Source organism: Lissotriton vulgaris, chromosome 2_1, assembly GCF_964263255.1.
Source record: "Lissotriton vulgaris chromosome 2_1, aLisVul1.2, whole genome shotgun sequence".
In the NCBI taxonomy this organism is placed as follows: Eukaryota; Metazoa; Chordata; class Amphibia; order Caudata; family Salamandridae; genus Lissotriton; species Lissotriton vulgaris.
The window spans coordinates 1,186,983,067-1,187,008,272 of NC_141687.1; the positions used below are offsets into that span (position 1 = coordinate 1,186,983,067).

Here is a 25,206-nt window from a genome sequence, read left to right on the forward strand (position 1 = left end):
TATGCAAGATCCACCGATAAATCTGGCAAAAGTCCCTAACATTTTGTGCATACTTGTGCACTTACCAGAATGTAGAGCCACCTTGTAGCTGTCGAAGGTAATTGCTGCTCCCAAAATGTTTTATCAGAAGGCAAGTTGAGAGGAATCCTAGAGGCAGATGTCCATGGAAAGAGCCGCTCACTGCAGCAGGAATGTTGGATGCTTCAAATTCGCAGAGTTTCCTGTCCAACGTCCACTCACGTCCCGAACGCTCCCAAACGCTCAAAAGCCTCACACCGGGCAAGCCCTCACGGGGTAGATCTCTGGCTCCCAGGTAAAGCCAAATCCTGAGCATGCTAGTGCTAGGATCACAGAGAGAGAGAGAGAGAGAGGGTTCAAGACCTGCTGTCTTGATAAAGGTCTGAAACGGCTAGTGCCTAAGAGTGTCTGACTTTCAGTTATGACTGATTGTGAGAGGGGAAGATGAAGTTTTTCTACACCCAGCATGCCTTGCAATATACTTATGCAAATGAGGTGAGAGCCGGACCAATCCCACGCTACTCTGCTTAATGCTCCCTATCTGCATAAAAAGAACACTTTCACAACAGAGCAGAGTGGCGCAGCGGAAGCGTGCTGGGCCCATAACCCAGAGGTCGATGGATCGAAACCATCCTCTGCTAATTTTGCTTGATTTTCCTTCCAAGGACCAAGCTGTCTTTTCCACGCTGACAGCAAGGAAAAGCACAAGCTTGTGCCAGCTATGTGAGAAAAGACTTCTCAAATATCTGTGTCTGCTGAAATACAAGAGAGGGATCATCAAAGGATCCACCCTGTACTTTGAAAGTAAAGACACACAATAATAAGCATAAATGACTGGTGGGACCTTCAAACACTTTTATGGGCAGGCTTTGAATTTCATTCTTCCCTTTTTGTTCTGCTCTTATCTATCTCCTGGGCAATTAATTGAATGTTCTGTATTTCTCTTCCCTGTTTTGCTTCCCATGCTGCCTCTATATATTATTATCTATTATTTGTAATGCAGCTTTCCATTCTTCTCTTCTGCACAGCTTTGTCCTTGGTTTCAATCCCAGTTCCTTACCCTCTGCAAAAAACTTTCTATTGCTTTTCATGTTGGTATCTAAACCAAATGCACCATTCAAGCTGGTGCAAGATAGTCATTGAACTCAGGGTCCTAATGTTTAGAACCGAGAGCACACAGATCAGAGGGCGTTGGTGGTATAGTGGTGAGCATAGCTGCCTTCCAAGCAGTTGACCCGGGTTCGATTCCCGGCCAACGCAGTACAAATACTAATATATTCTGCAAGCAGGATATATTTTAATGCAACATGTCACAAAATGGAAATATAATGAACAGATTAATCAGCCGTTATATAAAAAATAAACAAATATGTAGGCAAGCATCTCAATCGCCCCTTCTGCTATATTCATTGTCCTAATATATGATAAGTTTCATAAAGCAGAGTCACCAATCACATGTGCTGATAAAAAATATTTACAGTGGGCAGACAATGAAAGGGCTGAGGCCCGACCACACATTATAACTCCAGCATCTCTATGTTAAAAAGCATTTCCTAGGCAATATCTAGCCTCTGAAAACAATATGCAAGATCCATCGATAAATCTGGCAAAAGTCGCCAACATTTTGTGCATACTTGTGCCCTCACCTGAATGTAGCGCCACCTTGTAGACGTCGGAGGTAACTGCAGCTCAAAAAATGTTTCATCAGAGGGCAAGTTTAGAGGAATCCAAAAGGCAGATGTCCATGGAAAGATCCTCCGACTGCAGCAGGAAGGTTGGATGCTTCAAATTTACACAGTTTCCAGTCCAACGTCCTCTCATGTACCGAACGCTCCCAAACGCTCAAAAGCCTTACACCGGGCAAGCCCTCACCGGGTAGATCTCTGGCTCCCAGGTAAAGCCAAATCCTGAGCATGCTAGTGCTAGGATCACAGAGAGAGAGAGAGAGAGAGAGAGAGGGTTCAAGACCTGCTGTCTTGATAAAGGTCTGAAACGGCTAGTGCCTAAGAGTGTCTGACTTTCAGTTATGACTGATTGTGAGAGGGGAAGATGAAGTTTTTCTGCACCCAGCATGCCTTGCAATATACTTATGCAAATGAGGTGAGAGCCGGACCAATCCCACGCTACTCTGCTTAATGCTCCCTATCTGCATAAAAAGAACACTTTCACAACAGAGCAGAGTGGCGCAGCGGAAGCGTGCTGGGCCCATAACCCAGAGGTCGATGGATCGAAACCATCCTCTGCTAATTTTGCTTGATTTTCCTTCCAAGGACCAAGCTGTCTTTTCCACGCTGACAGCAAGGAAAAGCACAAGCTTGTGCCAGCTATGTGAGAAAAGACTTCTCAAATATCTGTGTCTGCTGAAATACAAGAGAGGGATCATCAAAGGATCCACCCTGTACTTTGAAAGTAAAGACACACAATAATAAGCATAAATGACTGGTGGGACCTTCAAACACTTTTATGGGCAGGCTTTGAATTTCATTCTTCCCTTTTTGTTCTGCTCTTATCTATCTCCTGGGCAATTAATTGAATGTTCTGTATTTCTCTTCCCTGTTTTGCTTCCCATGCTGCCTCTATATATTATTATCTATTATTTGTAATGCAGCTTTCCATTCTTCTCTTCTGCACAGCTTTGTCCTTGGTTTCAATCCCAGTTCCTTACCCTCTGCAAAAAACTTTCTATTGCTTTTCATGTTGGTATCTAAACCAAATGCACCATTCAAGCTGGTGCAAGATAGTCATTGAACTCAGGGTCCTAATGTTTAGAACCGAGAGCACACAGATCAGAGGGCGTTGGTGGTATAGTGGTGAGCATAGCTGCCTTCCAAGCAGTTGACCCGGGTTCGATTCCCGGCCAACGCAGTACAAATACTAATATATTCTGCAAGCAGGATATATTTTAATGCAACATGTCACAAAATGGAAATATAATGAACAGATTAATCAGCCGTTATATAAAAAATAAACAAATATGTAGGCAAGCATCTCAATCGCCCCTTCTGCTATATTCATTGTCCTAATATATGATAAGTTTCATAAAGCAGAGTCACCACTCACATGTGCTGATAAAAAATATTTACAGTGGGCAGACAATGAAAGGGCTGAGGCCCGACCACACATTATAACTCCAGCATCTCTATGTTAAAAAGCATTTCCTAGGCAATATCTAGCCTCTGAAAACAATATGCAAGATCCATCGATAAATCTGGCAAAAGTCGCCAACATTTTGTGCATACTTGTGCCCTCACCTGAATGTAGCGCCACCTTGTAGACGTCGGAGGTAACTGCAGCTCAAAAAATGTTTCATCAGAGGGCAAGTTTAGAGGAATCCAAAAGGCAGATGTCCATGGAAAGATCCTCCGACTGCAGCAGGAAGGTTGGATGCTTCAAATTTACACAGTTTCCAGTTCAACGTCCTCTCATGTACCGAACGCTCCCAAACGCTCAAAAGCCTTACACCGGGCAAGCCCTCACCGGGTAGATCTCTGGCTCCCAGGTAAAGCCAAATCCTGAGCATGCTAGCACTAGGATCACAGAGAGAGAGACAGAGAGCGTCGGAGAGCTGCTGTCTTGATAAAGGCCTTAAAAAACGGCTAGTGCCTAAGAGGGTCTGGACTTTCAGTTATGACTGATTGTGAGAGGGGAAGATGAAGATTTTCTGCACCCAGCATGCCTTGCGATATAATTAGGCAAATGAGGTGAGAGCCCGACCAATCCCACTTCACTCCTATGAATGCCTCCTCATCTGCATAAAGAGAACACTTTCACAAACGAGCAGAGTGGCGCAGCGGAAGCGTGCTGGGCCCATAACCCAGAGGTCGATGGATCGAAACCATTCTCTGCTAATTTTGCTTGATTTTCCTTCCAAGGACCAAGCTGTCATTTCCACACTGCCAGAAAGGAAAAGCGCAAGCTTGTGCCAGCTATGTGAAAAAAGACTTCTCAACTATCTATGTCTGTGTAATACAAGAGTGTTCGTGAAAGGATCAACCCTGTACTTTGAAAGCAAAGACACACAACTATAACCATAAATGACTGGTGGGAGCTTCACACAACTTTCTGGGCATGCTTTGAATTTCATTCTTCCCTTTTTTTCTGCTCTTATCTATCTCCTGGGCATTTCATGGAATGTTCTCTCTTTCTCTTCCCTGCTTTGCTTCCCATGCTGCCTATATATGCTGATTTCTACTATTTGTACTGTTGCTTTTCATTTCTTCTCTTCTGCACAACTTTGTCCTTGGTTTCAATCCCCAGTTCCTTACCCTCTGCAAAAAACGTTCTACTACTTCTCATGTTGGTATCTAAACCAAATGCACCATTGAAGCTGTTGCAAGATAGTCATTGATTTCGGCAACGTAATATTTAGAACCGAGAGCACACACATCAGAGGGCGTTGGTGGTATAGTGGTGAGCATAGCTGCTTCCCAAGCAGTTGACCCGGGTTCGATTCCCGGCCAACGCAGTGAAAATGCTTATATATTCTGCAAGCAGGATATATTTTAATGCAACATGTCACAAAATGGAAATTTCATGTACAGATTAATCAGCCATATATAAAAAAATAAACAAATACATAGGCAAACATCTCAATCGCACCTTCTGATACATTCATTGTCCTAATATATGATAAGTTTTATAAAGCAGAGTCACAACTCACATGTGCTGGTAATAAATATGTTACAGTGGGCAAACAATGGAAGGGGTGAGGCCCCACCAGACATTATAACTCCAACATCTCTATGTTAAAAAGCATTTCTAGGCAATATCTAGCCTCTGAAAAAAATATGCAAGATCCACCGATAAATCTGGCAAAAGTCCCTAACATTTTGTGCATACTTGTGCACTTACCAGAATGTAGAGCCACCTTGTAGCTGTCGAAGGTAATTGCTGCTCCCAAAATGTTTTATCAGAAGGCAAGTTGAGAGGAATCCTAGAGGCAGATGTCCATGGAAAGAGACGCTCACTGCAGCAGGAATGTTGGATGCTTCAAATTCGCAGAGTTTCCTGTCCAACGTCCACTCACGTCCCGAACGCTCCCAAACGCTCAAAAGCCTCACACCGGGCAAGCCCTCACGGGGTAGATCTCTGGCTCCCAGGTAAAGCCAAATCCTGAGCATGCTAGTGCTAGGATCACAGAGAGAGAGAGAGAGAGAGAGAGAGAGGGTTCAAGACCTGCTGTCTTGATAAAGGTCTGAAACGGCTAGTGCCTAAGAGTGTCTGACTTTCAGTTATGACTGATTGTGAGAGGGGAAGATGAAGTTTTTCTGCACCCAGCATGCCTTGCAATATACTTATGCAAATGAGGTGAGAGCCGGACCAATCCCACGCTACTCTGCTTAATGCTCCCTATCTGCATAAAAAGAACACTTTCACAACAGAGCAGAGTGGCGCAGCGGAAGCGTGCTGGGCCCATAACCCAGAGGTCGATGGATCGAAACCATCCTCTGCTAATTTTGCTTGATTTTCCTTCCAAGGACCAAGCTGTCTTTTCCACGCTGACAGCAAGGAAAAGCACAAGCTTGTGCCAGCTATGTGAGAAAAGACTTCTCAAATATCTGTGTCTGCTGAAATACAAGAGAGGGATCATCAAAGGATCCACCCTGTACTTTGAAAGTAAAGACACACAATAATAAGCATAAATGACTGGTGGGACCTTCAAACACTTTTATGGGCAGTCTTTGAATTTCATTCTTCCCTTTTTGTTCTGCTCTTATCTATCTCCTGGGCAATTAATTGAATGCTCTGTATTTCTCTTCCCTGTTTTGCTTCTCATGCTGCCTCTATATATTATTATCTATTATTTGTAATGCAGCTTTCCATTCTTCTCTTCTGCACAGCTTTGTCCTTGGTTTCAATCCCAGTTCCTTACCCTCTGCAAAAAACTTTCTATTGCTTTTCATGTTGGTATCTAAACCAAATGCACCATTCAAGCTGGTGCAAGATAGTCATTGAACTCAGGGTCCTAATGTTTAGAACCGAGAGCACACAGATCAGAGGGTGTTGGTGGTATAGTGGTGAGCATAGCTGCCTTCCAAGCAGTTGACCCGGGTTCGATTCCCGGCCAACGCAGTACAAATACTAATATATTCTGCAAGCAGGATATATTTTAATGCAACATGTCACAAAATGGAAATATAATGAACAGATTAATCAGCCGTTATATAAAAAATAAACAAATATGTAGGCAAGCATCTCAATCGCCCCTTCTGCTATATTCATTGTCCTAATATATGATAAGTTTCATAAAGCAGAGTCACCACTCACATGTGCTGATAAAAAATATTTACAGTGGGCAGACAATGAAAGGGCTGAGGCCCGACCACACATTATAACTCCAGCATCTCTATGTTAAAAAGCATTTCCTAGGCAATATCTAGCCTCTGAAAACAATATGCAAGATCCATCGATAAATCTGGCAAAAGTCGCCAACATTTTGTGCATACTTGTGCCCTCACCTGAATGTAGCGCCACCTTGTAGACGTCGGAGGTAACTGCAGCTCAAAAAATGTTTCATCAGAGGGCAAGTTTAGAGGAATCCAAAAGGCAGATGTCCATGGAAAGATCCTCCGACTGCAGCAGGAAGGTTGGATGCTTCAAATTTACACAGTTTCCAGTCCAACGTCCTCTCATGTACCGAACGCTCCCAAACGCTCAAAAGCCTTACACCGGGCAAGCCCTCACCGGGTAGATCTCTGGCTCCCAGGTAAAGCCAAATCCTGAGCATGCTAGCACTAGGATCACAGAGAGAGAGACAGAGAGCGTCGGAGAGCTGCTGTCTTGATAAAGGCCTGAAACGGCTAGTGCCTAAGAGGGTCTGGACTTTCAGTTATGACTGATTGTGAGAGGGGAAGATGAAGATTTTCTGCACCCAGCATGCCTTGCGATATAATTAGGCAAATGAGGTGAGAGCCCGACCAATCCCACTTCACTCCTATGAATGCCTCCTCATCTGCATAAAGAGAACACTTTCACAAACGAGCAGAGTGGCGCAGCGGAAGCGTGCTGGGCCCATAACCCAGAGGTCGATGGATCGAAACCATCCTCTGCTAATTTTGCTTGATTTTCCTTCCAAGGACCAAGCTGTCATTTCCACACTGCCAGAAAGGAAAAGCGCAAGCTTGTGCCAGCTATGTGAAAAAAGACTTCTCAACTATCTATGTCTGTGTAATACAAGAGTGTTCGTGAAAGGATCAACCCTGTACTTTGAAAGCAAAGACACACAACTATAACCATAAATGACTGGTGGGAGCTTCACACAACTTTCTGGGCATGCTTTGAATTTCATTCTTCCCTTTTTTTCTGCTCTTATCTATCTCCTGGGCATTTCATGGAATGTTCTCTCTTTCTCTTCCCTGCTTTGCTTCCCATGCTGCCTATATATGCTGATTTCTACTATTTGTACTGTTGCTTTTCATTTCTTCTCTTCTGCACAACTTTGTCCTTGGTTTCAATCCCCAGTTCCTTACCCTCTGCAAAAAACGTTCTACTACTTCTCATGTTGGTATCTAAACCAAATGCACCATTGAAGCTGTTGCAAGATAGTCATTGATTTCGGCAACGTAATATTTAGAACCGAGAGCACACACATCAGAGGGCGTTGGTGGTATAGTGGTGAGCATAGCTGCTTCCCAAGCAGTTGACCCGGGTTCGATTCCCGGCCAACGCAGTGAAAATGCTTATATATTCTGCAAGCAGGATATATTTTAATGCAACATGTCACAAAATGGAAATTTCATGTACAGATTAATCAGCCATATATAAAAAAATAAACAAATACATAGGCAAACATCTCAATCGCACCTTCTGATACATTCATTGTCCTAATATATGATAAGTTTTATAAAGCAGAGTCACAACTCACATGTGCTGGTAATAAATATGTTACAGTGGGCAAACAATGGAAGGGGTGAGGCCCCACCAGACATTATAACTCCAACATCTCTATGTTAAAAAGCATTTCTAGGCAATATCTAGCCTCTGAAAAAAATATGCAAGATCCACCGATAAATCTGGCAAAAGTCCCTAACATTTTGTGCATACTTGTGCACTTACCAGAATGTAGAGCCACCTTGTAGCTGTCGAAGGTAATTGCTGCTCCCAAAATGTTTTATCAGAAGGCAAGTTGAGAGGAATCCTAGAGGCAGATGTCCATGGAAAGAGCCGCTCACTGCAGCAGGAATGTTGGATGCTTCAAATTCGCAGAGTTTCCTGTCCAACGTCCACTCACGTCCCGAACGCTCCCAAACGCTCAAAAGCCTCACACCGGGCAAGCCCTCACAGGGTAGATCTCTGGCTCCCAGGTAAAGCCAAATCCTGAGCATGCTAGTGCTAGGATCACAGAGAGAGAGAGAGAGAGAGAGAGAGGGTTCAAGACCTGCTGTCTTGATAAAGGTCTGAAACGGCTAGTGCCTAAGAGTGTCTGACTTTCAGTTATGACTGATTGTGAGAGGGGAAGATGAAGTTTTTCTGCACCCAGCATGCCTTGCAATATACTTATGCAAATGAGGTGAGAGCCGGACCAATCCCACGCTACTCTGCTTAATGCTCCCTATCTGCATAAAAAGAACACTTTCACAACAGAGCAGAGTGGCGCAGCGGAAGCGTGCTGGGCCCATAACCCAGAAGTCGATGGATCGAAACCATCCTCTGCTAATTTTGCTTGATTTTCCTTCCACGGACCAAGCTGTCTTTTCCACGCTGACAGCAAGGAAAAGCACAAGCTTGTGCCAGCTATGTGAGAAAAGACTTCTCAAATATCTGTGTCTGCTGAAATACAAGAGAGGGATCATCAAAGGATCCACCCTGTACTTTGAAAGTAAAGACACACAATAATAAGCATAAATGACTGGTGGGACCTTCAAACACTTTTATGGGCAGGCTTTGAATTTCATTCTTCCCTTTTTGTTCTGCTCTTATCTATCTCCTGGGCAATTAATTGAATGTTCTGTATTTCTCTTCCCTGTTTTGCTTCCCATGCTGCCTCTATATATTATTATCTATTATTTGTAATGCAGCTTTCCATTCTTCTCTTCTGCACAGCTTTGTCCTTGGTTTCAATCCCAGTTCCTTACCCTCTGCAAAAAACTTTCTATTGCTTTTCATGTTGGTATCTAAACCAAATGCACCATTCAAGCTGGTGCAAGATAGTCATTGAACTCAGGGTCCTAATGTTTAGAACCGAGAGCACACAGATCAGAGGGCGTTGGTGGTATAGTGGTGAGCATAGCTGCCTTCCAAGCAGTTGACCCGGGTTCGATTCCCGGCCAACGCAGTACAAATACTAATATATTCTGCAAGCAGGATATATTTTAATGCAACATGTCACAAAATGGAAATATAATGAACAGATTAATCAGCCGTTATATAAAAAATAAACAAATATGTAGGCAAGCATCTCAATCGCCCCTTCTGCTATATTCATTGTCCTAATATATGATAAGTTTCATAAAGCAGAGTCACCACTCACATGTGCTGATAAAAAATATTTACAGTGGGCAGACAATGAAAGGGCTGAGGCCCGACCACACATTATAACTCCAGCATCTCTATGTTAAAAAGCATTTCCTAGGCAATATCTAGCCTCTGAAAACAATATGCAAGATCCATCGATAAATCTGGCAAAAGTCGCCAACATTTTGTGCATACTTGTGCCCTCACCTGAATGTAGCGCCACCTTGTAGACGTCGGAGGTAACTGCAGCTCAAAAAATGTTTCATCAGAGGGCAAGTTTAGAGGAATCCAAAAGGCAGATGTCCATGGAAAGATCCTCCGACTGCAGCAGGAAGGTTGGATGCTTCAAATTTACACAGTTTCCAGTCCAACGTCCTCTCATGTACCGAACGCTCCCAAACGCTCAAAAGCCTTACACCGGGCAAGCCCTCACCGGGTAGATCTCTGGCTCCCAGGTAAAGCCAAATCCTGAGCATGCTAGCACTAGGATCACAGAGAGAGAGACAGAGAGCGTCGGAGAGCTGCTGTCTTGATAAAGGCCTTAAAAAACGGCTAGTGCCTAAGAGGGTCTGGACTTTCAGTTATGACTGATTGTGAGAGGGGAAGATGAAGATTTTCTGCACCCAGCATGCCTTGCGATATAATTAGGCAAATGAGGTGAGAGCCCGACCAATCCCACTTCACTCCTATGAATGCCTCCTCATCTGCATAAAGAGAACACTTTCACAAACGAGCAGAGTGGCGCAGCGGAAGCGTGCTGGGCCCATAACCCAGAGGTCGATGGATCGAAACCATTCTCTGCTAATTTTGCTTGATTTTCCTTCCAAGGACCAAGCTGTCATTTCCACACTGCCAGAAAGGAAAAGCGCAAGCTTGTGCCAGCTATGTGAAAAAAGACTTCTCAACTATCTATGTCTGTGTAATACAAGAGTGTTCGTGAAAGGATCAACCCTGTACTTTGAAAGCAAAGACACACAACTATAACCATAAATGACTGGTGGTAGCTTCACACAACTTTCTGGGCATGCTTTGAATTTCATTCTTCCCTTTTTTTCTGCTCTTATCTATCTCCTGGGCATTTCATGGAATGTTCTCTCTTTCTCTTCCCTGCTTTGCTTCCCATGCTGCCTATATATGCTGATTTCTACTATTTGTACTGTTGCTTTTCATTTCTTCTCTTCTGCACAACTTTGTCCTTGGTTTCAATCCCCAGTTCCTTACCCTCTGCAAAAAACGTTCTACTACTTCTCATGTTGGTATCTAAACCAAATGCACCATTGAAGCTGTTGCAAGATAGTCATTGATTTCGGCAACGTAATATTTAGAACCGAGAGCACACACATCAGAGGGCGTTGGTGGTATAGTGGTGAGCATAGCTGCTTCCCAAGCAGTTGACCCGGGTTCGATTCCCGGCCAACGCAGTGAAAATGCTTATATATTCTGCAAGCAGGATATATTTTAATGCAACATGTCACAAAATGGAAATTTCATGTACAGATTAATCAGCCATATATAAAAAAATAAACAAATACATAGGCAAACATCTCAATCGCACCTTCTGATACATTCATTGTCCTAATATATGATAAGTTTTATAAAGCAGAGTCACAACTCACATGTGCTGGTAATAAATATGTTACAGTGGGCAAACAATGGAAGGGGTGAGGCCCCACCAGACATTATAACTCCAACATCTCTATGTTAAAAAGCATTTCTAGGCAATATCTAGCCTCTGAAAAAAATATGCAAGATCCACCGATAAATCTGGCAAAAGTCCCTAACATTTTGTGCATACTTGTGCACTTACCAGAATGTAGAGCCACCTTGTAGCTGTCGAAGGTAATTGCTGCTCCCAAAATGTTTTATCAGAAGGCAAGTTGAGAGGAATCCTAGAGGCAGATGTCCATGGAAAGAGCCGCTCACTGCAGCAGGAATGTTGGATGCTTCAAATTCGCAGAGTTTCCTGTCCAACGTCCACTCACGTCCCGAACGCTCCCAAACGCTCAAAAGCCTCACACCGGGCAAGCCCTCACGGGGTAGATCTCTGGCTCCCAGGTAAAGCCAAATCCTGAGCATGCTAGTGCTAGGATCACAGAGAGAGAGAGAGAGAGAGGGTTCAAGACCTGCTGTCTTGATAAAGGTCTGAAACGGCTAGTGCCTAAGAGTGTCTGACTTTCAGTTATGACTGATTGTGAGAGGGGAAGATGAAGTTTTTCTACACCCAGCATGCCTTGCAATATACTTATGCAAATGAGGTGAGAGCCGGACCAATCCCACGCTACTCTGCTTAATGCTCCCTATCTGCATAAAAAGAACACTTTCACAACAGAGCAGAGTGGCGCAGCGGAAGCGTGCTGGGCCCATAACCCAGAGGTCGATGGATCGAAACCATCCTCTGCTAATTTTGCTTGATTTTCCTTCCAAGGACCAAGCTGTCTTTTCCACGCTGACAGCAAGGAAAAGCACAAGCTTGTGCCAGCTATGTGAGAAAAGACTTCTCAAATATCTGTGTCTGCTGAAATACAAGAGAGGGATCATCAAAGGATCCACCCTGTACTTTGAAAGTAAAGACACACAATAATAAGCATAAATGACTGGTGGGACCTTCAAACACTTTTATGGGCAGGCTTTGAATTTCATTCTTCCCTTTTTGTTCTGCTCTTATCTATCTCCTGGGCAATTAATTGAATGTTCTGTATTTCTCTTCCCTGTTTTGCTTCCCATGCTGCCTCTATATATTATTATCTATTATTTGTAATGCACCTTTCCATTCTTCTCTTCTGCACAGCTTTGTCCTTGGTTTCAATCCCAGTTCCTTACCCTCTGCAAAAAACTTTCTATTGCTTTTCATGTTGGTATCTAAACCAAATGCACCATTCAAGCTGGTGCAAGATAGTCATTGAACTCAGGGTCCTAATGTTTAGAACCGAGAGCACACAGATCAGAGGGCGTTGGTGGTATAGTGGTGAGCATAGCTGCCTTCCAAGCAGTTGACCCGGGTTCGATTCCCGGCCAACGCAGTACAAATACTAATATATTCTGCAAGCAGGATATATTTTAATGCAACATGTCACAAAATGGAAATATAATGAACAGATTAATCAGCCGTTATATAAAAAATAAACAAATATGTAGGCAAGCATCTCAATCGCCCCTTCTGCTATATTCATTGTCCTAATATATGATAAGTTTCATAAAGCAGAGTCACCAATCACATGTGCTGATAAAAAATATTTACAGTGGGCAGACAATGAAAGGGCTGAGGCCCGACCACACATTATAACTCCAGCATCTCTATGTTAAAAAGCATTTCCTAGGCAATATCTAGCCTCTGAAAACAATATGCAAGATCCATCGATAAATCTGGCAAAAGTCGCCAACATTTTGTGCATACTTGTGCCCTCACCTGAATGTAGCGCCACCTTGTAGACGTCGGAGGTAACTGCAGCTCAAAAAATGTTTCATCAGAGGGCAAGTTTAGAGGAATCCAAAAGGCAGATGTCCATGGAAAGATCCTCCGACTGCAGCAGGAAGGTTGGATGCTTCAAATTTACACAGTTTCCAGTCCAACGTCCTCTCATGTACCGAACGCTCCCAAACGCTCAAAAGCCTTACACCGGGCAAGCCCTCACCGGGTAGATCTCTGGCTCCCAGGTAAAGCCAAATCCTGAGCATGCTAGTGCTAGGATCACAGAGAGAGAGAGAGAGAGAGAGAGAGAGAGAGGGTTCAAGACCTGCTGTCTTGATAAAGGTCTGAAACGGCTAGTGCCTAAGAGTGTCTGACTTTCAGTTATGACTGATTGTGAGAGGGGAAGATGAAGTTTTTCTGCACCCAGCATGCCTTGCAATATACTTATGCAAATGAGGTGAGAGCTGGACCAATCCCACGCTACTCTGCTTAATGCTCCCTATCTGCATAAAAAGAACACTTTCACAACAGAGCAGAGTGGCGCAGCGGAAGCATGCTGGGCCCATAACCCAGAGGTCGATGGATCGAAACCATCCTCTGCTAATTTTGCTTGATTTTCCTTCCAAGGACCAAGCTGTCTTTTCCACGCTGACAGCAAGGAAAAGCACAAGCTTGTGCCAGCTATGTGAGAAAAGACTTCTCAAATATCTGTGTCTGCTGAAATACAAGAGAGGGATCATCAAAGGATCCACCCTGTACTTTGAAAGTAAAGACACACAATAATAAGCATAAATGACTGGTGGGACCTTCAAACACTTTTATGGGCAGGCTTTGAATTTCATTCTTCCCTTTTTGTTCTGCTCTTATCTATCTCCTGGGCAATTAATTGAATGCTCTGTATTTCTCTTCCCTGTTTTGCTTCTCATGCTGCCTCTATATATTATTATCTATTATTTGTAATGCAGCTTTCCATTCTTCTCTTCTGCACAGCTTTGTCCTTGGTTTCAATCCCAGTTCCTTACCCTCTGCAAAAAACTTTCTATTGCTTTTCATGTTGGTATCTAAACCAAATGCACCATTCAAGCTGGTGCAAGATAGTCATTGAACTCAGGGTCCTAATGTTTAGAACCGAGAGCACACAGATCAGAGGGCGTTGGTGGTATAGTGGTGAGCATAGCTGCCTTCCAAGCAGTTGACCCGGGTTCGATTCCCGGCCAACGCAGTACAAATACTAATATATTCTGCAAGCAGGATATATTTTAATGCAACATGTCACAAAATGGAAATATAATGAACAGATTAATCAGCCGTTATATAAAAAATAAACAAATATGTAGGCAAGCATCTCAATCGCCCCTTCTGCTATATTCATTGTCCTAATATATGATAAGTTTCATAAAGCAGAGTCACCACTCACATGTGCTGATAAAAAATATTTACAGTGGGCAGACAATGAAAGGGCTGAGGCCCGACCACACATTATAACTCCAGCATCTCTATGTTAAAAAGCATTTCCTAGGCAATATCTAGCCTCTGAAAACAATATGCAAGATCCATCGATAAATCTGGCAAAAGTCGCCAACATTTTGTGCATACTTGTGCCCTCACCTGAATGTAGCGCCACCTTGTAGACGTCGGAGGTAACTGCAGCTCAAAAAATGTTTCATCAGAGGGCAAGTTTAGAGGAATCCAAAAGGCAGATGTCCATGGAAAGATCCTCCGACTGCAGCAGGAAGGTTGGATGCTTCAAATTTACACAGTTTCCAGTCCAACGTCCTCTCATGTACCGAACGCTCCCAAACGCTCAAAAGCCTTACACCGGGCAAGCCCTCACCGGGTAGATCTCTGGCTCCCAGGTAAAGCCAAATCCTGAGCATGCTAGCACTAGGATCACAGAGAGAGAGACAGAGAGCGTCGGAGAGCTGCTGTCTTGATAAAGGCCTGAAACGGCTAGTGCCTAAGAGGGTCTGGACTTTCAGTTATGACTGATTGTGAGAGGGGAAGATGAAGATTTTCTGCACCCAGCATGCCTTGCGATATAATTAGGCAAATGAGGTGAGAGCCCGACCAATCCCACTTCACTCCTATGAATGCCTCCTCATCTGCATAAAGAGAACACTTTCACAAACGAGCAGAGTGGCGCAGCGGAAGCGTGCTGGGCCCATAACCCAGAGGTCGATGGATCGAAACCATCCTCTGCTAATTTTGCTTGATTTTCCTTCCAAGGACCAAGCTGTCATTTCCACACTGCCAGAAAGGAAAAGCGCAAGCTTGTGCCAGCTATGTGAAAAAAGACTTCTCAACTATCTATGTCTGTGTAATACAAGAGTGTTCGTGAAAGGATCAACCCTGTACTTTGAAAGCAAAGACACACAACTATAACCATAAATGACTGGTGGGAGCTTCACACAACTTTCTGGGCATGCTTTGAATTTCATTCTTCCCTTTTTTTCTGCTCTTATCTATCTCCTGGGCATTTCATGGAATGTTCTCTCTTTCTCTTCCCTGCTTTGCTTCCCATGCTGCCTATATATGCTGATTTCTACTATTTGTACTGTTGCTTTTCATTTCTTCTCTTCTGCACAACTTTGTCCTTGGTTTCAATCCCCAGTTCCTTACCCTCTGCAAAAAACGTTCTACTACTTCTCATGTTGGTATCTAAACCAAATGCACCATTGAAGCTGTTGCAAGATAGTCATTGATTTCGGCAACGTAATATTTAGAACCGAGAGCACACACATCAGAGGGCGTTGGTGGTATAGTGGTGAGCATAGCTGCTTCCCAAGCAGTTGACCCGGGTTCGATTCCCGGCCAACGCAGTGAAAATGCTTATATATTCTGCAAGCAGGATATATTTTAATGCAACATGTCACAAAATGGAAATTTCATGTACAGATTAATCAGCCATATATAAAAAAATAAACAAATACATAGGCAAACATCTCAATCGCACCTTCTGATACATTCATTGTCCTAATATATGATAAGTTTTATAAAGCAGAGTCACAACTCACATGTGCTGGTAATAAATATGTTACAGTGGGCAAACAATGGAAGGGGTGAGGCCCCACCAGACATTATAACTCCAACATCTCTATGTTAAAAAGCATTTCTAGGCAATAACTAGCCTCTGAAAAAAATATGCAAGATCCACCGATAAATCTGGCAAAAGTCCCTAACATTTTGTGCATACTTGTGCACTTACCAGAATGTAGAGCCACCTTGTAGCTGTCGAAGGTAATTGCTGCTCCCAAAATGTTTTATCAGAAGGCAAGTTGAGAGGAATCCTAGAGGCAGATGTCCATGGAAAGAGCCGCTCACTGCAGCAGGAATGTTGGATGCTTCAAATTCGCAGAGTTTCCTGTCCAACGTCCACTCACGTCCCGAACGCTCCCAAACGCTCAAAAGCCTCACGCCGGGCAAGCCCTCACCGGGTAGATCTCTGGCTCCCAGGTAAAGCCAAATCCTGAGCATGCTAGTGCTAGGATCACAGAGAGAGAGAGAGAGAGAGAGAGAGGGTTCAAGACCTGCTGTCTTGATAAAGGTCTGAAACGGCTAGTGCCTAAGAGTGTCTGACTTTCAGTTATGACTGATTGTGAGAGGGGAAGATGAAGTTTTTCTGCACCCAGCATGCCTTGCAATATACTTATGCAAATGAGGTGAGAGCCGGACCAATCCCACGCTACTCTGCTTAATGCTCCCTATCTGCATAAAAAGAACACTTTCACAACAGAGCAGAGTGGCGCAGCGGAAGCGTGCTGGGCCCATAACCCAGAGGTCGATGGATCGAAACCATCCTCTGCTAATTTTGCTTGATTTTCCTTCCAAGGACCAAGCTGTCTTTTCCACGCTGACAGCAAGGAAAAGCACAAGCTTGTGCCAGCTATGTGAGAAAAGACTTCTCAAATATCTGTGTCTGCTGAAATACAAGAGAGGGATCATCAAAGGATCCACCCTGTACTTTGAAAGTAAAGACACACAATAATAAGCATAAATGACTGGTGGGACCTTCAAACACTTTTATGGGCAGGCTTTGAATTTCATTCTTCCCTTTTTGTTCTGCTCTTATCTATCTCCTGGGCAATTAATTGAATGTTCTGTATTTCTCTTCCCTGTTTTGCTTCCCATGCTGCCTCTATATATTATTATCTATTATTTGTAATGCAGCTTTCCATTCTTCTCTTCTGCACAGCTTTGTCCTTGGTTTCAATCCCAGTTCCTTACCCTCTGCAAAAAACTTTCTATTGCTTTTCATGTTGGTATCTAAACCAAATGCACCATTCAAGCTGGTGCAAGATAGTCATTGAACTCAGGGTCCTAATGTTTAGAACCGAGAGCACACAGATCAGAGGGCGTTGGTGGTATAGTGGTGAGCATAGCTGCCTTCCAAGCAGTTGACCCGGGTTCGATTCCCGGCCAACGCAGTACAAATACTAATATATTCTGCAAGCAGGATATATTTTAATGCAACATGTCACAAAATGGAAATATAATGAACAGATTAATCAGCCGTTATATAAAAAATAAACAAATATGTAGGCAAGCATCTCAATCGCCCCTTCTGCTATATTCATTGTCCTAATATATGATAAGTTTCATAAAGCAGAGTCACCACTCACATGTGCTGATAAAAAATATTTACAGTGGGCAGACAATGAAAGGGCTGAGGCCCGACCACACATTATAACTCCAGCATCTCTATGTTAAAAAGCATTTCCTAGGCAATATCTAGCCTCTGAAAACAATATGCAAGATCCATCGATAAATCTGGCAAAAGTCGCCAACATTTTGTGCATACTTGTGCCCTCACCTGAATGTAGCGCCACCTTGTAGACGTCGGAGGTAACTGCAGCTCAAAAAATGTTTCATCAGAGGGCAAGTTTAGAGGAATCCAAAAGGCAGATGTCCATGGAAAGATCCTCCGACTGCAGCAGGAAGGTTGGATGCTTCAAATTTACACAGTTTCCAGTCCAACGTCCTCTCATGTACCGAACGCTCCCAAACGCTCAAAAGCCTTACACCGGGCAAGCCCTCACCGGGTAGATCTCTGGCTCCCAGGTAAAGCCAAATCCTGAGCATGCTAGCACTAGGATCACAGAGAGAGAGACAGAGAGCGTCGGAGAGCTGCTGTCTTGATAAAGGCCTTAAAAAACGGCTAGTGCCTAAGAGGGTCTGGACTTTCAGTTATGACTGATTGTGAGAGGGGAAGATGAAGATTTTCTGCACCCAGCATGCCTTGCGATATAATTAGGCAAATGAGGTGAGAGCCCGACCAATCCCACTTCACTCCTATGAATGCCTCCTCATCTGCATAAAGAGAACACTTTCACAAACGAGCAGAGTGGCGCAGCGGAAGCGTGCTGGGCCCATAACCCAGAGGTCGATGGATCGAAACCATTCTCTGCTAATTTTGCTTGATTTTCCTTCCAAGGACCAAGCTGTCATTTCCACACTGCCAGAAAGGAAAAGCGCAAGCTTGTGCCAGCTATGTGAAAAAAGACTTCTCAACTATCTATGTCTGTGTAATACAAGAGTGTTCGTGAAAGGATCAACCCTGTACTTTGAAAGCAAAGACACACAACTATAACCATAAATGACTGGTGGGAGCTTCACACAACTTTCTGGGCATGCTTTGAATTTCATTCTTCCCTTTTTTTCTGCTCTTATCTATCTCCTGGGCATTTCATGGAATGTTCTCTCTTTCTCTTCCCTGCTTTGCTTCCCATGCTGCCTATATATGCTGATTTCTACTATTTGTACTGTTGCTTTTCATTTCTTCTCTTCTGCACAACTTTGTCCTTGGTTTCAATCCCCAGTTCCTTACCCTCTGCAAAAAACGTTCTACTACTTCTCATGTTGGTATCTAAACCAAATGCACCATTGAAGCTGTTGCAAGATAGTCATTGATTTCGGCAACGTAATATTTAGAACCGAGAGCACACACATCAGAGGGCGTTGGTGGTATAGTGGTGAGCATAGCTGCTTCCCAAGCAGTTGACCCGGGTTCGATTCCCGGCCAACGCAGTGAAAATGCTTATATATTCTGCAAGCAGGATATATTTTAATGCAACATGTCACAAAATGGAAATTTCATGTACAGATTAATCAGCCATATATAAAAAAATAAACAAATACATAGGCAAACATCTCAATCGCACCTTCTGATACATTCATTGTCCTAATATATGATAAGTTTTATAAAGCAGAGTCACAACTCACATGTGCTGGTAATAAATATGTTACAGTGGGCAAACAATGGAAGGGGTGAGGCCCCACCAGACATTATAACTCCAACATCTCTATGTTAAAAAGCATTTCTAGGCAATATCTAGCCTCTGAAAAAAATATGCAAGATCCACCGATAAATCTGGCAAAAGTCCCTAACATTTTGTGCATACTTGTGCACTTACCAGAATGTAGAGCCACCTTGTAGCTGTCGAAGGTAATTGCTGCTCCCAAAATGTTTTATCAGAAGGCAAGTTGAGAGGAATCCTAGAGGCAGATGTCCATGGAAAGAGCCGCTCACTGCAGCAGGAATGTTGGATGCTTCAAATTCGCAGAGTTTCCTGTCCAACGTCCACTCACGTCCCGAACGCTCCCAAACGCTCAAAAGCCTCACACCGGGCAAGCCCTCACGGGGTAGATCTCTGGCTCCCAGGTAAAGCCAAATCCTGAGCATGCTAGTGCTAGGATCACAGAGAGAGAGAGAGAGAGAGAGGGTTCAAGACCTGCTGTCTTGATAAAGGTCTGAAACGGCTAGTGCCTAAGAGTGTCTGACTTTCAGTTATGACTGATTGTGAGAGGGGAAGATGAAGTTTTTCTGCACCCAGCATGCCTTGCAATATACTTATGCAAATGAGGTGAGAGCCGGACCAATCCCACGCTACTCTGCTTAATGCTCCCTATCTGCATAAAAAGAACACTTTCACAACAGAGCAGAGTGGCGCAGCGGAAGCGTGCTGGGCCCGTAACCCAGAGGTCGATGGATCGAAACCATCCTCTGCTAATTTTGCTTGATTTTCCTTCCAAGGACCAAGCTGTCTTTTCCACGCTGACAGCAAGGAAAAGCACAAGCTTGTGCCAGCTATGTGAGAAAAGACTTCTCAAATATCTGTGTCTGCTGAAATACAAGAGAGGGATCATCAAAGGATCCACCCTGTACTTTGAAAGTAAAGACACACAATAATAAGCATAAATGACTGGTGGGACCTTCAAACACTTTTATGGGCAGGCTTTGAATTTCATTCTTCCCTTTTTGTTCTGCTCTTATCTATCTCCTGGGCAATTAATTGAATGTTCTGTATTTCTCTTCCCTGTTTTGCTTCCCATGCTGCCTCTATATATTATTATCTATTATTTGTAATGCAGCTTTCCATTCTTCTCTTCTGCACAGCTTTGTCCTTGGTTTCAATCCCAGTTCCTTACCCTCTGCAAAAAACTTTCTATTGCTTTTCATGTTGGTATCTAAACCAAATGCACCATTCAAGCTGGTGCAAGATAGTCATTGAACTCAGGGTCCTAATGTTTAGAACCGAGAGCACACAGATCAGAGGGCGTTGGTGGTATAGTGGTGAGCATAGCTGCCTTCCAAGCAGTTGACCCGGGTTCGATTCCCGGCCAACGCAGTACAAATACTAATATATTCTGCAAGCAGGATATATTTTAATGCAACATGTCACAAAATGGAAATATAATGAACAGATTAATCAGCCGTTATATAAAAAATAAACAAATATGTAGGCAAGCATCTCAATCGCCCCTTCTGCTATATTCATTGTCCTAATATATGATAAGTTTCATAAAGCAGAGTCACCACTCACATGTGCTGATAAAAAATATTTACAGTGGGCAGACAATGAAAGGGCTGAGGCCCGACCACACATTGTAACTCCAGCATCTCTATGTTAAAAAGCATTTCCTAGGCAATATCTAGCCTCTGAAAACAATATGCAAGATCCATCGATAAATCTGGCAAAAGTCGCCAACATTTTGTGCATACTTGTGCCCTCACCTGAATGTAGCGCCACCTTGTAGACGTCGGAGGTAACTGCAGCTCAAAAAATGTTTCATCAGAGGGCAAGTTTAGAGGAATCCAAAAGGCAGATGTCCATGGAAAGATCCTCCGACTGCAGCAGGAAGGTTGGATGCTTCAAATTTACACCGTTTCCAGTCCAACGTACTCTCATGTACCGAACGCTCCCAAACGCTCAAAAGCCTTACACCGGGCAAGCCCTCACCGGGTAGATCTCTGGCTCCCAGGTAAAGCCAAATCCTGAGCATGCTAGCACTAGGATCACAGAGAGAGAGACAGAGAGCGTCGGAGAGCTGCTGTCTTGATAAAGGCCTGAAACGGCTAGTGCCTAAGAGGGTCTGGACTTTCAGTTATGACTGATTGTGAGAGGGGAAGATGAAGATTTTCTGCACCCAGCATGCCTTGCGATATAATTAGGCAAATGAGGTGAGAGCCCGACCAATCCCACTTCACTCCTATGAATGCCTCCTCATCTGCATAAAGAGAACACTTTCACAAATGAGCAGAGTGGCGCAGCGGAAGCGTGCTGGGCCCATAACCCAGAGGTCGATGGATCGAAACCATCCTCTGCTAATTTTGCTTGATTTTCCTTCCAAGGACCAAGCTGTCATTTCCACACTGCCAGAAAGGAAAAGCGCAAGCTTGTGCCAGCTATGTGAAAAAAGACTTCTCAACTATCTATGTCTGTGTAATACAAGAGTGTTCGTGAAAGGATCAACCCTGTACTTTGAAAGCAAAGACACACAACTATAACCATAAATGACTGGTGGGAGCTTCACACAACTTTCTGGGCATGCTTTGAATTTCATTCTTCCCTTTTTTTCTGCTCTTATCTATCTCCTGGGCATTTCATGGAATGTTCTCTCTTTCTCTTCCCTGCTTTGCTTCCCATGCTGCCTATATATGCTGATTTCTACTATTTGTACTGTTGCTTTTCATTTCTTCTCTTCTGCACAACTTTGTCCTTGGTTTCAATCCCCAGTTCCTTACCCTCTGCAAAAAACGTTCTACTACTTCTCATGTTGGTATCTAAACCAAATGCACCATTGAAGCTGTTGCAAGATAGTCATTGATTTCGGCAACGTAATATTTAGAACCGAGAGCACACACATCAGAGGGCGTTGGTGGTATAGTGGTGAGCATAGCTGCTTCCCAAGCAGTTGACCCGGGTTCGATTCCCGGCCAACGCAGTGAAAATGCTTATATATTCTGCAAGCAGGATATATTTTAATGCAACATGTCACAAAATGGAAATTTCATGTACAGATTAATCAGCCATATATAAAAAAATAAACAAATACATAGGCAAACATCTCAATCGCACCTTCTGATACATTCATTGTCCTAATATATGATAAGTTTTATAAAGCAGAGTCACAACTCACATGTGCTGGTAATAAATATGTTACAGTGGGCAAACAATGGAAGGGGTGAGGCCCCACCAGACATTATAACTCCAACATCTCTATGTTAAAAAGCATTTCTAGGCAATATCTAGCCTCTGAAAAAAATATGCAAGATCCACCGATAAATCTGGCAAAAGTCCCTAACATTTTGTGCATACTTGTGCACTTACCAGAATGTAGAGCCACCTTGTAGCTGTCGAAGGTAATTGCTGCTCCCAAAATGTTTTATCAGAAGGCAAGTTGAGAGGAATCCTAGAGGCAGATGTCCATGGAAAGAGCCGCTCACTGCAGCAGGAATGTTGGATGCTTCAAATTCGCAGAGTTTCCTGTCCAACGTCCACAACGCTCCCAAACGCTCAAAAGCCTCACACCGGGCAAGCCCTCACCGGGTAGATCTCTGGCTCCCAGGTAAAGCCAAATCCTGAGCATGCTAGTGCTAGGATCACAGAGAGAGAGAGAGAGAGAGAGAGGGTTCAAGACCTGCTGTCTTGATAAAGGTCTGAAACGGCTAGTGCCTAAGAGTGTCTGACTTTCAGTTATGACTGATTGTGAGAGGGGAAGATGAAGTTTTTCTGCACCCAGCATGCCTTGCAATATACTTATGCAAATGAGGTGAGAGCTGGACCAATCCCACGCTACTCTGCTTAATGCTCCCTATCTGCATAAAAAGAACACTTTCACAACAGAGCAGAGTGGCGCAGCGGAAGCGTGCTGGGCCCATAACCCAGAGGTCGATGGATCGAAACCATCCTCTGCTAATTTTGCTTGATTTTCCTTCCAAGGACCAAGCTGTCTTTTCCACGCTGACAGCAAGGAAAAGCACAAGCTTGTGCCAGCTATGTGAGAAAAGACTTCTCAAATATCTGTGTCTGCTGAAATACAAGAGAGGGATCATCAAAGGATCCACCCTGTACTTTGAAAGTAAAGACACACAATAATAAGCATAAATGACTGGTGGGACCTTCAAACACTTTTATGGGCAGGCTTTGAATTTCATTCTTCCCTTTTTGTTCTGCTCTTATCTATCTCCTGGGCAATTAATTGAATGCTCTGTATTTCTCTTCCCTGTTTTGCTTCTCATGCTGCCTCTATATATTCTTATCTATTATTTGTAATGCAGCTTTCCATTCTTCTCTTCTGCACAGCTTTGTCCTTGGTTTCAATCCCAGTTCCTTACCCTCTGCAAAAAACTTTCTATTGCTTTTCATGTTGGTATCTAAACCAAATGCACCATTCAAGCTGGTGCAAGATAGTCATTGAACTCAGGGTCCTAATGTTTAGAACCGAGGGCACACAGATCAGAGGGCGTTGGTGGTATAGTGGTGAGCATAGCTGCCTTCCAAGCAGTTGACCCGGGTTCGATTCCCGGCCAACCCAGTACAAATACTAATATATTCTGCAAGCAGGATATATTTTAATTTAATGCAACATGTCACAAAATGGAAATATAATGAACAGATTAATCAGCCGTTATATAAAAAATAAACAAATATGTAGGCAAGCATCTCAATCGCCCCTTCTGCTATATTCATTGTCCTAATATATGATAAGTTTCATAAAGCAGAGTCACCACTCACATGTGCTGATAAAAAATATTTACAGTGGGCAGACAATGAAAGGGCTGAGGCCCGACCACACATTATAACTCCAGCATCTCTATGTTAAAAAGCATTTCCTAGGCAATATCTAGCCTCTGAAAACAATATGCAAGATCCATCGATAAATCTGGCAAAAGTCGCCAACATTTTGTGCATACTTGTGCCCTCACCTGAATGTAGCGCCACCTTGTAGACGTCGGAGGTAACTGCAGCTCAAAAAATGTTTCATCAGAGGGCAAGTTTAGAGGAATCCAAAAGGCAGATGTCCATGGAAAGATCCTCCGACTGCAGCAGGAAGGTTGGATGCTTCAAATTTACACAGTTTCCAGTCCAACGTCCTCTCATGTACCGAACGCTCCCAAACGCTCAAAAGCCTTACACCGGGCAAGCCCTCACCGGGTAGATCTCTGGCTCCCAGGTAAAGCCAAATCCTGAGCATGCTAGCACTAGGATCACAGAGAGAGAGACAGAGAGCGTCGGAGAGCTGCTGTCTTGATAAAGGCCTGAAACGGCTAGTGCCTAAGAGGGTCTGGACTTTCAGTTATGACTGATTGTGAGAGGGGAAGATGAAGATTTTCTGCACCCAGCATGCCTTGCGATATAATTAGGCAAATGAGGTGAGAGCCCGACCAATCCCACTTCACTCCTATGAATGCCTCCTCATCTGCATAAAGAGAACACTTTCACAAACGAGCAGAGTGGCGCAGCGGAAGCGTGCTGGGCCCATAACCCAGAGGTCGATGGATCGAAACCATCCTCTGCTAATTTTGCTTGATTTTCCTTCCAAGGACCAAGCTGTCATTTCCACACTGCCAGAAAGGAAAAGCGCAAGCTTGTGCCAGCTATGTGAAAAAAGACTTCTCAACTATCTATGTCTGTGTAATACAAGAGTGTTCGTGAAAGGATCAACCCTGTACTTTGAAAGCAAAGACACACAACTATAACCATAAATGACTGGTGGGAGCTTCACACAACTTTCTGGGCATGCTTTGAATTTCATTCTTCCCTTTTTTTCTGCTCTTATCTATCTCCTGGGCATTTCATGGAATGTTCTCTCTTTCTCTTCCCTGCTTTGCTTCCCATGCTGCCTATATATGCTGATTTCTACTATTTGTACTGTTGCTTTTCATTTCTTCTCTTCTGCACAACTTTGTCCTTGGTTTCAATCCCCAGTTCCTTACCCTCTGCAAAAAACGTTCTACTACTTCTCATGTTGGTATCTAAACCAAATGCACCATTGAAGCTGTTGCAAGATAGTCATTGATTTCGGCAACGTAATATTTAGAACCG

General features: G+C 43.6%; 23 non-coding genes across 23 annotated transcripts; all 23 read left to right on the forward strand.

The window, feature by feature from the left end:
- The first annotated feature begins 587 nt into the window (after positions 1–587).
- On the forward strand, positions 588–659 carry TRNAM-CAU (transfer RNA methionine (anticodon CAU)). The gene has a single exon. It is a non-coding gene; the product is annotated as a tRNA-Met (tRNA).
- Positions 660–1,206: 547 nt separating this feature from the next.
- TRNAG-UCC (transfer RNA glycine (anticodon UCC)) lies at positions 1,207–1,278 on the forward strand. The gene has a single exon. It is a non-coding gene; the product is annotated as a tRNA-Gly (tRNA).
- A 914-nt stretch (positions 1,279–2,192) lies between these two features.
- Positions 2,193–2,264, forward strand: TRNAM-CAU (transfer RNA methionine (anticodon CAU)). Its single transcript has one exon. It is a non-coding gene; the product is annotated as a tRNA-Met (tRNA).
- Positions 2,265–2,811: 547 nt separating this feature from the next.
- Positions 2,812–2,883, forward strand: TRNAG-UCC (transfer RNA glycine (anticodon UCC)). The gene has a single exon. It is a non-coding gene; the product is annotated as a tRNA-Gly (tRNA).
- A 1,528-nt stretch (positions 2,884–4,411) lies between these two features.
- TRNAG-CCC (transfer RNA glycine (anticodon CCC)) lies at positions 4,412–4,483 on the forward strand. Its single transcript has one exon. It is a non-coding gene; the product is annotated as a tRNA-Gly (tRNA).
- A 916-nt stretch (positions 4,484–5,399) lies between these two features.
- TRNAM-CAU (transfer RNA methionine (anticodon CAU)) lies at positions 5,400–5,471 on the forward strand. The gene has a single exon. It is a non-coding gene; the product is annotated as a tRNA-Met (tRNA).
- Positions 5,472–6,998: 1,527 nt separating this feature from the next.
- Positions 6,999–7,070, forward strand: TRNAM-CAU (transfer RNA methionine (anticodon CAU)). Its single transcript has one exon. It is a non-coding gene; the product is annotated as a tRNA-Met (tRNA).
- A 545-nt stretch (positions 7,071–7,615) lies between these two features.
- TRNAG-CCC (transfer RNA glycine (anticodon CCC)) lies at positions 7,616–7,687 on the forward strand. Its single transcript has one exon. It is a non-coding gene; the product is annotated as a tRNA-Gly (tRNA).
- A 1,533-nt stretch (positions 7,688–9,220) lies between these two features.
- Positions 9,221–9,292, forward strand: TRNAG-UCC (transfer RNA glycine (anticodon UCC)). The gene has a single exon. It is a non-coding gene; the product is annotated as a tRNA-Gly (tRNA).
- A 1,528-nt stretch (positions 9,293–10,820) lies between these two features.
- Positions 10,821–10,892, forward strand: TRNAG-CCC (transfer RNA glycine (anticodon CCC)). Its single transcript has one exon. It is a non-coding gene; the product is annotated as a tRNA-Gly (tRNA).
- A 908-nt stretch (positions 10,893–11,800) lies between these two features.
- TRNAM-CAU (transfer RNA methionine (anticodon CAU)) lies at positions 11,801–11,872 on the forward strand. The gene has a single exon. It is a non-coding gene; the product is annotated as a tRNA-Met (tRNA).
- Positions 11,873–12,419: 547 nt separating this feature from the next.
- On the forward strand, positions 12,420–12,491 carry TRNAG-UCC (transfer RNA glycine (anticodon UCC)). Its single transcript has one exon. It is a non-coding gene; the product is annotated as a tRNA-Gly (tRNA).
- Positions 12,492–14,030: 1,539 nt separating this feature from the next.
- On the forward strand, positions 14,031–14,102 carry TRNAG-UCC (transfer RNA glycine (anticodon UCC)). The gene has a single exon. It is a non-coding gene; the product is annotated as a tRNA-Gly (tRNA).
- A 908-nt stretch (positions 14,103–15,010) lies between these two features.
- TRNAM-CAU (transfer RNA methionine (anticodon CAU)) lies at positions 15,011–15,082 on the forward strand. Its single transcript has one exon. It is a non-coding gene; the product is annotated as a tRNA-Met (tRNA).
- A 545-nt stretch (positions 15,083–15,627) lies between these two features.
- On the forward strand, positions 15,628–15,699 carry TRNAG-CCC (transfer RNA glycine (anticodon CCC)). The gene has a single exon. It is a non-coding gene; the product is annotated as a tRNA-Gly (tRNA).
- Positions 15,700–16,613: 914 nt separating this feature from the next.
- TRNAM-CAU (transfer RNA methionine (anticodon CAU)) lies at positions 16,614–16,685 on the forward strand. The gene has a single exon. It is a non-coding gene; the product is annotated as a tRNA-Met (tRNA).
- Positions 16,686–17,232: 547 nt separating this feature from the next.
- On the forward strand, positions 17,233–17,304 carry TRNAG-UCC (transfer RNA glycine (anticodon UCC)). Its single transcript has one exon. It is a non-coding gene; the product is annotated as a tRNA-Gly (tRNA).
- Positions 17,305–18,832: 1,528 nt separating this feature from the next.
- TRNAG-CCC (transfer RNA glycine (anticodon CCC)) lies at positions 18,833–18,904 on the forward strand. Its single transcript has one exon. It is a non-coding gene; the product is annotated as a tRNA-Gly (tRNA).
- A 1,529-nt stretch (positions 18,905–20,433) lies between these two features.
- TRNAG-UCC (transfer RNA glycine (anticodon UCC)) lies at positions 20,434–20,505 on the forward strand. The gene has a single exon. It is a non-coding gene; the product is annotated as a tRNA-Gly (tRNA).
- Positions 20,506–21,413: 908 nt separating this feature from the next.
- Positions 21,414–21,485, forward strand: TRNAM-CAU (transfer RNA methionine (anticodon CAU)). The gene has a single exon. It is a non-coding gene; the product is annotated as a tRNA-Met (tRNA).
- A 545-nt stretch (positions 21,486–22,030) lies between these two features.
- Positions 22,031–22,102, forward strand: TRNAG-CCC (transfer RNA glycine (anticodon CCC)). The gene has a single exon. It is a non-coding gene; the product is annotated as a tRNA-Gly (tRNA).
- A 902-nt stretch (positions 22,103–23,004) lies between these two features.
- Positions 23,005–23,076, forward strand: TRNAM-CAU (transfer RNA methionine (anticodon CAU)). Its single transcript has one exon. It is a non-coding gene; the product is annotated as a tRNA-Met (tRNA).
- A 1,532-nt stretch (positions 23,077–24,608) lies between these two features.
- On the forward strand, positions 24,609–24,680 carry TRNAM-CAU (transfer RNA methionine (anticodon CAU)). The gene has a single exon. It is a non-coding gene; the product is annotated as a tRNA-Met (tRNA).
- The last annotated feature ends 526 nt before the right edge of the window (positions 24,681–25,206 follow it).